The sequence below is a fragment of the Canis aureus genome, chromosome 18 (assembly GCF_053574225.1).
Source record: "Canis aureus isolate CA01 chromosome 18, VMU_Caureus_v.1.0, whole genome shotgun sequence".
Taxonomy (NCBI): domain Eukaryota; kingdom Metazoa; phylum Chordata; class Mammalia; order Carnivora; family Canidae; genus Canis; species Canis aureus.
Window position 1 is genome coordinate 60,801,500 of NC_135628.1, and position 12,617 is coordinate 60,814,116.

The 12,617-nt window shown below is 36.6% G+C and overlaps 1 protein-coding gene across 5 annotated transcripts in view; it reads right to left on the reverse strand.

Moving 5' to 3' along the window:
- LOC144289218 (synaptosomal-associated protein 47-like) overlaps positions 1-7,321 on the reverse strand; it is a 33,850-nt gene extending 26,529 nt beyond the window's left edge. For all 5 annotated transcript variants that reach the window (XR_013357212.1, XR_013357211.1, XM_077857454.1 and 2 more), the window contains exon 1: positions 7,186-7,321. The gene's annotated coding sequence lies outside the window, so the exon portion shown is untranslated. The remainder of the gene's footprint in view (positions 1-7,185) is intronic.
- Between the last annotated feature and the right edge of the window lie 5,296 nt (positions 7,322-12,617).

The window sequence follows — 12,617 nt, forward strand, 5'->3', positions numbered from 1 at the left end:
GGGTATTTGTCGTTTCTAATGGCTGAGGAATATTCCATTGTATACATAAACCACATCTTCTTGATCCATTCATCTTTCGATGGACACCGAGGCTCCTTCCAGTTTGGCTATTGTGGACATTGCTGCTAGAAACATCGGGGTGCAGGTGTCCCGGCGTTTCATTGCATCTGAATCTTTGGGGTAAATCCCCAAAAGTGCAATTGCTGGGTCGTAGGGCAGGTCTATTTTTAACTCTTTGAGGAACCTCCACACAGTTTTCCAGAGTGGCTGCACCAGTTCACATTCCCACCAACAATGTAAGAGGGTTCCCTTTTCTCCGCATCCTCTCCAACATTTGTTGTTTCCTGCCTTGTTAATTTTCCCCATTCTCACGGGTGTGAGGTGGTATCTCATTGTGGTTTTGATTTGTATTTCCCTGATGGCAAGTGATGCAGAGCATTTTCTCATGTGCTTGTTGGCCATGTCTATGTCTTCCTCTGTGAGATTTCTGTTCATGTCTTTTGCCCATTTCATGACTGGATTGTTTGTTTCTTTGGTGTTGAGTTTAATAAGTTCTTTATAGATCTTGGAAACTAGCCCTTTATCTGATACATCATTTGCAAAAATCTTCTCCCATTCTGTAGGTTGTCTTTTAGTTTTGTTGACTGTATCCTTTGCTGTGCAAAAGCTTCTTATCTTGATGAAGTCCCAATAGTTCATTTTTGCTTTTGTTTCTTTTGCCTTCGTGGATGTATCTTGCAAGAAGTTACTGTGGCTGAGTTCAAAAAGGGTGTTGCCTGTGTTTTCCTCTAGGATTTTGATGGAATCTTGTGTCACATTTAGATCTTTCATCCATTTTGAGTTTATCTTTGTGTATGGTGAAAGAGAGTGGTCTAGTTTCATTCTTCTGCATGTGGATGTTCAATTTTCCCAGCACCATTTATTGAAGAGACTGTCTTTCTTCCAATGGATAGTCTTTCCTCCTTTATCGAATATTAGTTGACCATAAAGTTCAGGGTCCACTTCTGGATTCTCTATTCTGTTCCATTGATCTATGTGTCTGTTTTTGTGCCCATACCACACTGTCTTGATGACCACAGCTTTGTAGTACAACCTGAAATCTGGCATTGTGATGCCTCCAGCTATGGTTTTCTTTTTTAATATTCCCCTGGCTATTCGGGGTCTTTTCTGATTCCACACTAATCTTAAGATAATTTGTTCCAACTTTCTGAAGAAAGTCCATGGTATTTTGATAGGGATTGCATTAAACATGTAAATTGCCCGGGGTAACATAAAACAAACTAAATCTAATGACCACAAGAATGGAAGATGCAGAGGAATGAGTAAGTGAAATAGAAGATAAAATTATAGGAAAAATTGTGAAGCTGAAAAGAAGACAGAAAGAAAAATATCAGATCACAAATGTGGACTTAGGGAACTCAACAACTCCATAAAGTGTAATAAAATTTGTATCAGTCTCAGAAGAAGAAAAGAGGGAAAGGGAGGCAGAAGGTTCATCTGAGTACATTATAGCTGAATATTTCCCTATTCTAGGGAAGGAAACAGACATTCAAATTCAGGTGACACAGAGAGCACCCAACAATCAACAAAAACAAGCCAACACCAAGACAAATCATGGTAAAATTTGGAAAATATAGAAGGAAAAATTCTAAAAGCAGCAAAGGAAGAGAAATCCCTAATTTACAAGGAAAGACAAACAGGATTAGCAGCAGATCTCTCCACAGAAACTTGGCAGGTCAGAAGTAAGGGTAGCATATATTTGATGTACTGGATGGGAGAAAGATGCAGCCGGTAACGCTTTATCCAGTAAGGCTGTCATTCAGAATAGAAGGAGAGATAAAGGTTTTCCCAAACAAAAACAAAGGAGTTTGTGACCACTAAACCAGCCTTGCAAGAAATATTAAGGGGACTCTGAGTGGGCAAGGCAGGCCAAAAGCAACAAAACTAGAAAGTAACACAGGAAGTCTCCAGAAACAATGACTTAACAGGTAACATAAGGGCACTAAATCCGTATCTATCAATAATCTCTCTGGTGCAGCCCGGGTGGCTCAGCGGTTTAGCGCCACCTGCAGCTCGGGTCGTGATCCTGGAGGCCCGGGATCAAGTCCCACATTGAGCTCCCTGCATGGAGCCTGCTTCTCCCTCTGCCTGTGTCTCTGCCTCTCTCTCTCTCTCTCTCTCTCTCTCTCTCTCTCTCTGTGTGTGTCTCTCTGTCTCTCACAAATAAATAAAAAATCTTTAAAAAGTCACTCTGAATTTAAATGGACTAAATACTTCAGTCAAAAGACAAAGGGCATCGGAACGGATAAAAAGACAAAACCCATCTATATGCTGCCTCTAAGAGACTCATTTCAGACAAAAAAACACCCGCAATCTGAAAGTGAGGGGATGGAGAACCATTTATCATGCTTAATGTCAAATAAAGCCAGAGTAGCCATAGTTATATCAGACAAACTAGATTTTAACCCAAAAATTGTCACAAGAGATGAAGGAGGGCACTATAATAAAGTTGGTCTATCCAACAAGGAGACCTAACAGTTGTAAATATTTATGTCCCCAATGTGGGAGCACCCAAATATATGAAACAATGACAAAAATAAAGGAATTCATTGATAATAATACAGTAATAGTAGGGGACTTTTAAGACCCACATATGTCAATAGATGGATCATCTAAACACAAGATTAATAAGGAAACAATGGCTTTGAATGACACATTGGGCCAGGTCAATTGAACAGATATATTCAGAACATTTCATCCTACAGCAGCAGAACACACATAGGACATCCTCCAGAATAGATCACATACTGGGTCACAGATCAGGCCTCAACAAATAAATACGAAAAGTTTGAGATCACACCATGCATATTTTCCTATCATACTATGAAACTTGAAGTCAACCACAAGAAAAAAATTTGGAAAGATCACCAGCACATGGAGGTTAAACAACCTCCTACTAAAGAAGGAATGAGTACAGCAGGAAATTAAAGAAGAAATTTAAAAAATACACAGAAACAAATAGACATGCATCTTTCAAAATATGACTGACTACCACAGCAGCACCTGCCTGGCTCAGTCGGAGCCACAACTCCTTATCTCAGGGTTGCAAGTTTGAGCCCCATGTCTGGTGTAGAGTACTTAAAAATAAAATCTTAAACAAACAAAAAACCCAAAATATATCTGGAACATTTACAATAAAGACCCACTTAATCTGTTGCAATGTAATTATCTCTGAAACAACATATATTTATATTAGAGAGCAAATGTAATATTCTTGATTGTAATACTGCATTATCTATCCACTTATGTTGTTCTTCAGTTAAAACCATAATGTGTATAGGCGATCTTAAACTATTTGGAAAAAAGCAAATACCAATTACATTTTGCCAACAAAAAAATTAAGAGAAAAACAATACGTTTAGAGATCCGTTCAAAAGTTAGTTTACATGCCTGAATTTAAATAAAAGCTTAAAGACAAAATAAATAAAAATTCATACTTAAAAGGTAAAATAAAAACAAAAAGTGAGCTTACATGCATCCCAGCCATTGTTTCCTATTAACTAGGACAGGCCTAAAAAGAAGAAGAGAGGTACTGACCAGACAAAACCTATGTTCAAATACCCTGGCAATTTCATCTCCTCCAGACTCTCTAACCTGACCACAAGAGTTGAGGGTAGACTTTTGTTCTTTCCCATGCAGGCAAACGATCGCTCATATCAAAGCATTAGAAAGTTCCTCACACATTTCTATCACACAAACACAAATATATTTTTACACTGCATGCAGGCTCTGCAGAGTCAGTCACAGTGCAGAGAGCCAGGATTTAAAATCCCAGCTTCATGCAGAACTTATTCTCTCATACTTGTATTTTTCTTCGCAGTGCCAAGTGCATTTTCTGGCATGTAGGAAGTCAATAAATTGAGTTAAATCCAATCAGGATTCTGGGTTGACTTGCTAAGTTTTGTGTACTCCTGTGCATCTGTTTTTCTGTGTTTCTGGGTATCGTATTTGTTTCTGCTAAACAACAGTACTCTGGTGTGTTAGACCATGGGCAACACCTAACGTACATCAATTTCACATATTATTGATAAATACCCATCTTAACGTGATGGTGAGAGAGAGATAGAGTTACAGAGAACTGTATTATAGCGAGCTAAAGTAATGTGTCACGTCGCAGATTATTTGGGAGTCTCAAGGGTTAAGACCATAAAAGGAGATTCGAGAGTCACCTTATTCAATCTCTGCTCTATCCTCCTGCTAAAATGGGTTCTCTCATTTCATAAATATAACTCAAATTTTTATGTGCTCAGAGAGACATTTGTAATTTACTATTTCATGCATTCCATAGATACTGATTGATAACTTATGAGAGTTGAAACACGCAAGAAAGGTAAAAGTACATACGAGAAGCAATATAACTGAGAAGTGAAGGCATTATGATTTACGCCGTAATGATTACTTTCAAATCCATTCATAGCGGAATTTATTAAGATCCAAAAACTGACAAGTGATCCCAGATTTTTGTTCAGTCAACATTCAACAGACATTTCAGTGCCAAAGGAATCTGTACACTGTGCCCAGAATATGCTTTGCATTTTTCTGCCACTGAGACTTTGCTTGTGCCAGGTAAGGAAACTCCCCTCTATTATCACCCACTATGGCTGTCACCACTAATTGGTCATGGGACCCATTACTGGTGACCCCGGACATGCCTGAGAATTTTCTCATCAGTCACACAGGAAACATCCAAATTTTAACAGACTTAGCATACAAGAAAAAATATATATATTTATATTTTCATAGCTCTTAGTAATATGGGATGGTGAGTAATGTGCCCGCTAGACAATACTCTATGTCTAATGGTTTTGCATTAGATTTAGAAATATTCTCTATATGGCCATTACTTATGCTTATTGTCTATAAAAGCTAAGGGCATAATATTTCCTGATGTCATAAATTTGGAAATTATCGTCTGAAGTTCAGAAGAATGGCCCAGGGTAGATACGTATAGTTATGAGCCAACAGCATGGAGATGAGAGAACAGTACAGAATGTAGGGGAATTCTTTCAAAGGTTAAGGGAAATGGATAAGGATTTGGAAAACAGTTTTATAGAGGAATCAATCACTGTACTAAAAAAGTGTCAAAACTCTAGAAATTCATTTCATGTACAATGTTTTTAATGTATGCTGAGCTGAAGGCTGCACCTGTGGAAATTGTATCTCTGTATGTAGATACGTGTGTGTCCAAGGACATGTAGTTGAGAGAGAAGCAGCTAGAAAGTACAGGTGACTCTTGAACAACATGGGTTAGAACTACCCAGGCCCACTGTCACACGGATTTTCTTTGATAAATACAGTACAGGACCTGACATGTATTTCCTCCTTCTTAATGATTTTTTTATGATTTTCTTAAAAACATTTTTTCCTCTAGCTTACTTTATTGTAAGACTACAGTATATATAATAAGTAGAGGCTTTCAACAAGAGGCTGTGGGGAGTTAAGGTTTTGGGGAGTCAAAAGTCATCCACAGATTTTCAACAATGCATGGGGGGGCATTGGCACCCCAAACCCCAGATGATATAAGGGTCAACTGTGTTTATGAGTGATGTAAGTTCCCAAAATGGATTGGACCTTTAACTTTAAAGTAAAAAGATTTTTTTTATAAATTTATTTTTTTATTGGTGTTCAATTTGCCGACACACAGAATAACACCCAGTGCTCATCCCATCAAGTGCCCACCTCAGTGCCCGTCACCCAGTCACCTCCACCCCCCTTCCACCTCCCCTTCCACCACCCCTAGTTCGTTTCCCAGAGTTAGGAGTCCTTCATGTTCTGTCTCCCTTTCTGATATTTCCTACTCATGAAGGCAAGAGAAACAAAAGCAAAAATGAACTATTGGGACTTCATCAAGGTAAGAAGCTTTTGCAAAGCAAAAGATACCGTCAACAAAACTCAAAGACAACCGACAGAATGGGAGAAGATATTTGCAAATGACGTATCAGATAAAGGGCTAGTTTCCAAGATCTATAAAGAACTTATTAAACTCAACAGCAAAGAAAAAAAAACAATTTAAAGTAAAAAGATTTAAAAAAAATCTTTACTCAGTATCTGTGATCCACAAAGCAATGTTCTATAAAACCTGTGGGGGAGATTTCAACTCAAGTAGGAGGTTCTTTGAAGAGAGAGTTTTTGTCAGCAGGCATGTTGAGGCACCTTACAACACAAGTCTACAGGTTGGGCATTATAGATCTATGGATTTTGTTTTCCTTATTTGGTTTCTAGAGGTACCGAAAATAAACAAATATAATGGAAGTATAGAAAAAAATTTTTAATGTATGCCTAGCTCTTCAGGAAAACCAATTCCTCTTAAATCAACTAAAATAAAGGTGAGGAGCACCTAGATGGCTCAGGTGGTGATGGGGACCAATCAGGGTAGACTCTTCCTTGCCCTGCCGTAAGATATTATCTCCTTACACATCTCCCTCCAGTTCCCCCTCCCTCTCCATATATATTCTGTTCAGGAAAAGAGGCTTTGCAGAGGGATCGTCAAGACTTCTTTCTCTTTATCATCTAAATGAACCCAGTTCAAACCAAGATTTCAAAGTGTCATGTCAAACCTCCCGATCTTAACATTAAGTTAACATTTGAGTTTGCAGAAGATCATGTGTATCAGAACCTTTATAATTGAATCACAACTTTGCAGTATTGGTTTCTTCTTTTTGTGAAAGTTGATCAGAAATCCTGTAGCCACAGCTAATCAGGATTAGCTCCTCCTCCAAGGCAGGAAGTGAATGTCAATCCCTGGCCATGTTAATCTTGAATAGTCCTTTCACGAGGTGGCTCTCTCTGCACCCTGACCGCGTATTGCGAAGTACTGCCTACTTCCCTTTATCTACCAGGAAAGAACACGAAGTCATTTTGGACAGGCTAACATCATGAAAAGCCAACTAAATAGCTCAACATCAAATCAGCCATTCAGTAGATTTTTAACATAAAACCTCCTTTTATGCTCCATTATGATCTAAGAATCCACCAGTAGTTTGTTTTCTATCTTCAGATCTTCTACAGTTCAAATCTCTAACATGTGATTAAAAATTATCCTCTTTGGAAAGTAAATCCTTTCAAATCAACTTTCCGTTTACATAGTAGGAAAAAAGAGGGGAAGAGGAGAGAAAATATATTTACCCAAAGAAAATTTCCATCTCACGAGATTTAGACAATCTTCATGCATGGTGCTGTTTTGCTCATGAGCTTCTCCCTCCTTCTGAGGCTCTGATCCAAGATTCCATGTTCTTTAACTTTCATTATGACCAACTGGTCAATTAACCTAGGCTTCCACTAAGGAAAGCTCAACCCACCCATCCCTGACAGTTAAGAAATCAATGCCGTTAAAAACTTATAACCCTCAATTCCCCCAAAGGAATCAGCTGCATCTTCTTTATTCCAGTTTTCTCCCGAATACAAATACTAATGGTTACTGTCCATGAAAACCCATTTTGTAGCACAAGATAGCATAGGGCTTTTGCAATAAAGAATCAGGTTATCACCTATATTCAAGATTATTGAATTTCTATCCATGTTTCTCTCTGTACACATTCATTAATGCATATTGAAAACTATCACTTCCACAACTTTGTCTGGATCATAATTTAACATGGTTTCTTCTTACCTCATTTCAAAATTCCGCCCAAGGTTGGTAATATTCCAGGATGATAATAGAGATAAGCTCAAGACACATTCTTACAGATCAGTGGTTCTTAAAATTTGATGTAAGAAGTAAAAACGCAATTGTCATGGCTCCCACCTCTAGAGATTATTTAAATGGTTTTAGGTGAAAGCCAAGAATATGCATTTTTAATGAGTGTCCCAGGTTGTCCTAATTCTGGTGGCCTTCAGTCCACAAAGAGAGAAATGTCACTCGGAATTTGCTAAACTCTACACATGAATCTCATTATCTGGAAGTTATATATTTTGATCACATCATTTGTATTTCCTATGAAAATGCCTTCATGTTCCTGCAATATTATTTTTTTACTTTGCATAAAAAGTCCAAATCAAAAATAGTTCTAAATATTTTGTGAAACTCTTGGTGCAGATGCTGTTTATTATGTTGGTAAATAACCAGCTTATGGAACCAACCTGACCAGATTATTTTAGATTCTACTTCTTCTAAAAAGAAACTCCTCAGGAATTAAGACCGTTTCCTTTCTTGGATAAACAGAGCTGTGAAATATGCTACATTTTCCTTCTTTTCTTTGGCTGCCAGGAAATTCAGAGCTGACCTTACGTTCATTATGCCTTTATTTAACATCATTGTTTTTTCTCCCTTCATCTTTAATACTTGGCACTTGTTTATTTAATCTTTTGTTTCGTTTGATAGTAAATTGTTTCAAATCCTCTCTCAAAATTGGTAGAGTTAAAAAAATAATAAAGGAATGATTAAGCATGTAATTCCAAAACAAGTTTGCCAGAGACATAAAATTTTTATAATTTGGTAACCCAAGTTCATTAAGTGTTGAATTTTCAGTAACAATAAAAAGTTTTATAGGATGACTATAAAACTGGATGAAATTCCAGTTTCTAAATAGGAAATGCCTCTTGACTTAGTGTCTTCAATCAGTATCTCTTCATTTTCAAAAATCATTTCCTGCCTCATTGTCTATTGGGTGACCCATAGAGACCTTTTCCCCTTCTTCTTCTTTCCCTCTCTCTTCCTTCCTTTCTTCTTTCCAAGCTGTACATACTTATGTCTACAATTTGATGGGTTTGGAGATAAATATATACCCATGAAATCATCACTACCATCAAGGCCACAGACATATTCATCACCTCCCAAAGCTCCTCCCTGCTCCCTTACTACATTTTTATGTGAAAAAGTACTATATTTAATATTATTATCATATCATAATGTAATAATAATCCCTCATATAGCACCTTGGTAGGAGGTCAGAACTTCACATATTTGCATTTAATTTCCATGCAAGTCCTATAAGGTTGGTACCACTAACCCATTTTTACAAATGGGGGATCTTACGAAAGAATTTAAGTTAATGTGACCAACATCATTGAGCTGGTATTTAAATCCAGGCCATTTCTAATATATTACCCTATATTTAAGACCTTTCTGAGTAAGTCATCAAAAGGGTTATTGTAGAAGAAGAGATTTAATTTTAAATAACATCTGGTAAGACTTTTTTATATAGAAAAAATATGAAGAGAAAGGCCTCAAATATTGCCAGAGAGTCCTTTTTTAACAGAAGTTCTGTAAGCTAATGGAAAAAATAATAGTAATTCAAAAAGGTACAAAATGAAATATAAAATTGTTCTTCTCTGGCTTCTTTAAAGAATTATCATCAATGGTTCATTTCGCATCCTTCCAGAAAAGTAATAGGAGACAGAATGTGTATCAACTTAGGCACATGTATATAATATTTATTTACATATTTATACATTTTGTATTGATGCCTATGTGTTTGTGTTTTTTAAGGTATATATGAATATACGTTATATGTTAACACATATTTTAGTAATAGTTAAAATAAATAACAGATCCAGAAAGTGGGCACTGTGTGATGTGGAGAATAATAAGGAGATGGAAGTAAAAGTAACGTGAATAGTCTAAAGTGACTTCATTTATTCAAAATTTGCCTCCAAATAGTATATTTCAGAACACATTCCTAAAATTTGCTACTTGACTGAAAAAACGACACCCTTTAATTCTGAAATAAAATAATCTTACTTTTCATTTAGGTGATTATGAAGGTATTTGGACTCTGCCTATGAAAATAATAAAGTTCTCTGTGAAATCAATAGGCACTTTACTTTTTACTACTCTAAAACTATGCCAATCATGAATAAAAAGTGCCTTATTTACATAGAGAAAAGTTTATAGCCATTTTGCAAATTGCATTCTTTTCTTTTTTATAGGAATATTTATTTTATAGTAATATTTTATCTTCTGACATTTTGTATCAAATTCATGTGATTTTAAAGGCCAAAAGCACAAATGTTACATTAAAAAAAAGACAACAGAGCAACATATCTACACTGTGAGTTAATTACGCTTTTCAAAACACTTGTCTTTTATTGCAAACCTTATCTAATATTGAACTCAAGGCCAATAATATGAAAACGTCAAACCTGAAAATATTTTGCAAGGCTTTGGTTTACTCATTCATGTGAAATTAAGAATGAGCATTGAAAATGATGTTCAGTTGCTTTTCTGACATGTTGTAGTATTTTATAAAACGTTACATATAACTTTATACAAACAAATGTGTACAACCAAGAAACTGTTCACATCTCCTCCATTCGTATTATCTAATTTACCACAACATTACTGCAGTTAGAAAAAAATTAAGCACCTCAGACATTTAAAAGGAGATACATTACTGTGAAACAGGATTTAGGAATAAATGTCAAGAGGAAATTACCTCCATTTCAGGAAATTCTTAATTCTGGAAATTAAATGAATATTATTTCCAGTTCTTCATGGATGACCTTGCCTTTTTTTTTTAAGGTTTGCAGATCCCCATTCAAAATAAAGAAAGGCTGGTAATTATTACAATGTAATTGCCACCGGTCAATCTCACTTCCAAAAGGCAGGGAATTCCAGGGAATACTTTTTCCTTCGTGATGATCCTCACGAACCCCACTTTATGCCATCGGAAATCACATCTCCCCAGGGAAGTACTGGGTAGGATGCAGAATTACCTGAAGGACAGGTGTTCTAACGGAAACAGAATGCCAAAGCAAGGCGCCATGCGAACTTCCCCTAGAGCCAGGAACTATTTTCACAAGTCTGGGAGACACACACAAACTTGTTTTGTTTTTATTTGTTTATGTTTTTATTTTTTTATGCTCTTAATCCAATTCCTCTTCTTCGAAACACAACTTCTTACCAATTATCTGTTCACGTTTATGTTTTACTCTCCAGCGGGTGATTCTTACCAAGGCAAGGCCTCTCTAAGTTTTCACTGCATAGACACATCTGCTACATGCATGGCTCCAATTTAATCTGGGTTTAAAGATACATATCCTCTGGCATTCTTCAGAACATGTTAACCCTTTTTACTTTCAAACTCACAGAAACAGCCAAACACCTGAACAGGGATACATGTACCTACTGCAAAGTGAGAAAGGAGAAAAAAAAGAAAAAAAGGAATGAAAATTTTTTTTATTTTTTTATTTTTTTTAATTTATTTTTTTAATAATAAATTTATTTTTTATTGGTGTTCAATTTGCCAACATACAGAATAACACCCAGTGCTCATTCCGTCAAGTGCCCCCCTAAGTACCCGCCACCCAGTCACCCCCCACCCCCGTCCTCCTCCCCTAGTTCATTTCCCAGAGTTAGGAGTCTCTCATGTTCTGTCTCCCTTTCTGATATTTCCTACCCATTTCTTCTCCCTTCCCCTCTATTCCCTTTCACTATTATTTATATTCCCCAAATGAATGAGACCATAAAATGTATGTCCTTCTCCGATTGACTTATTTCACTCAGCATAATACCCTCCAGTTCCATCCATGTCGAAGCAAATGGTGGGTATTTGTCATTTGGGAATGAAAATTCTTTAAGGAGAATCCAAAGCATATATGATATTCCTGAGCACACACAGTAGAATTGACAACTGTAAGGTCTGCAAATCTATATTAAAAATAAATAATAATCCCCACTTATTTCCCAGATAGCTCCATATCTACTGAGAAACACTTCTGTCTTTTCAGCTAAAATGTGGAATTCATTTTCTCATTTGAACTAGTCTTACTTTTGTCAGTCAGGAATACTTGAATCACGCATTCTTATAAAATACTCCATTTTTTCTGGAAAATCTCATGAATAATTAGATATGAATTTTAAGTTAAGGTAAGTATAATGAATCTAACACAGGATGAGGATTTAGACATTGTGAATAAATTAATGTTAAAATGACCACTTAAAAAAATGTGAAATGTTCCAGAGCTTGTGCTCGTTTCAATACAAAAATCATATCCTATATCCTTACCATGCTCATAATTCTCTAACGTGTCCCCATTATGTCTTGAATAAAACCAGAAGTCCTTCCTGTGGTCTACAATGTCCTGCGTCATCCTGTCCCCACTACCTTTCAGACAGCATCTGCTACTGAGCTCCCCCCTCTATTTGCTTTAATCACAGTGGCCTCGGGTGGAAGTTGCCAAGCCTCCCTGCATCCTGAGGTCTTTGTACTTTTCTTCTCTCTTCATCAAAGGCTTTATTTATTTTTTTTTTGGTTTCTTTTTTTTTTTTTTTATTTTTTATTGGTGTTCAATTTACTAACATACAGAATAACACCCAGTGCCCGTCACCCATTCACTCCCACCCCCCGCCCTCCTCCCCTTCTACCACCCCTAGTTCGTTTCCCAGAGTTAGCAGTCTTTACGTTCTGTCTCCCTTTCTGATATTTCCCACACATTTCTTCTCCCTTCCCTTATTTTCCCTTTCACTATTATTTATATTCCCCAAATGAGTGAGAACATATAATGTTTGTCCTTCTCCGACTGACTTACTTCACTCAGCATAATACCCTCCAGTTCCATCCACGTTGAAGCAAATGGTGGGTATTTGTCATTTCTAATAGCTGAGTAATATTCCATTG